The sequence below is a fragment of the Lactuca virosa genome, chromosome 6 (genome assembly GCF_052849685.1).
Source record: "Lactuca virosa cultivar CGN04683 chromosome 6, Lactuca_virosa_CGN04683_v6, whole genome shotgun sequence".
In the NCBI taxonomy this organism is placed as follows: Eukaryota; Viridiplantae; Streptophyta; class Magnoliopsida; order Asterales; family Asteraceae; genus Lactuca; species Lactuca virosa.
The window spans coordinates 92,614,665-92,616,099 of NC_136431.1; positions in this window are offsets into that span (position 1 = coordinate 92,614,665).

Consider the following 1,435-nt stretch of genomic DNA (forward strand, 5'->3'; position numbering starts at 1 on the left):
TATATATATATATATATATATATATATATATATATATATATATATACATATATATATATATATATATATATATATATATATATATATATGAATTTTATATTGGAATGGTTCAACATAAAAAAATTCTATATATATTGCGTTCTCAAAAAATTCGATTATGATTACGACATTCCTCTTCATATTCGAATTATGAAAACATGGCAAATAAAAATATTGTAGCAAAAGACTGGTCTAGGATCATGTCTTTATGTGAGACATCATGAATTGTGTCCCATATGCTTCGGATATAGGATCGATTACATGTGTTATAATATTTATCCTTTCTAAATTTTCCAAATGCCTAGGGCATTAAGTGGGGAAAAGGTCCAGAATTTGATATGACTAAAATGATTAAGCAATTGTCGAGGACAATCTGAGGTTTACCAAAGATTGGTTGCTCATAGACAGTTGGAAGTATAGTGTAAATTTTGGAAGGACCATATTGACATATTCTGAAAAAAGGAAACTCTTGTTCAGAAGTGATAGTCAAAAATGGGAATATGGAAATGTTCCTATAGGTGGAAGTTATTCATTAAATCTGGGTAAGATTAGAAAACTTAATGCAAGAAGGATGTTCAAAGGAATGTACTTTGAATGTGAGACTTCGTTTCCATTGAATTGCTCTCCATTGGAATACTCTGTAATGTCTGTTGACAAGTCTTGTGACTTTGTGCATAGTCATTACAAGAGGATCAATGCATATAAGTTTAGAATCTAACAGATTTCGGTAAATGGCAGGAATTTGGAATTCTTACATTTACGATTTGGTTTGGGGATTGTGAAATGAGAATCATTGGAATCATGTTCAATTGGTCTATTTCACAAAGTAAAGATCATAGATAAACATAGTGTGTATACTTGGAGTATGGCATAACTATTGTTTGGACAAACATGGTGTGCATGCTTGGAGCATGGCATGATTATTGTTTTGATTCAAGTATAAAGTTGATTATTTGAAACATTATACAATGAGTAATGAGTAATCAATATGGTGTTTAAATAAAAGGTGTTTTATTTACTCTCAAAGGTGCTTGGGGCCATATAGGATTAGTATTATTTGTGTGTTTCACTTTGCATGTTTTGACTTCCCGGATAACTAGGTTATTCAAACTCTCCACAGTCAATCATACGTTGGAATTAGGTATGAATCAAGACTGTCATGAATTGGGTTTGTAGATGTCTAAAGTGTTTAGACATAGCAAAAGTTGCTGCAACGTTCATGAGTGCTCCTGGAATGAGATTCGAGTATTGGATTAAACCCACGCTCATTTGATTCACTTCATGGATTTTGTCATGAATGATCATGAGACGATTATATCTTATATTCTTCAAACCAAGAGATATGAGTTGCGGTCTACAAGTCGGTTGCACATTGATTATGTGAAAACACACCAGT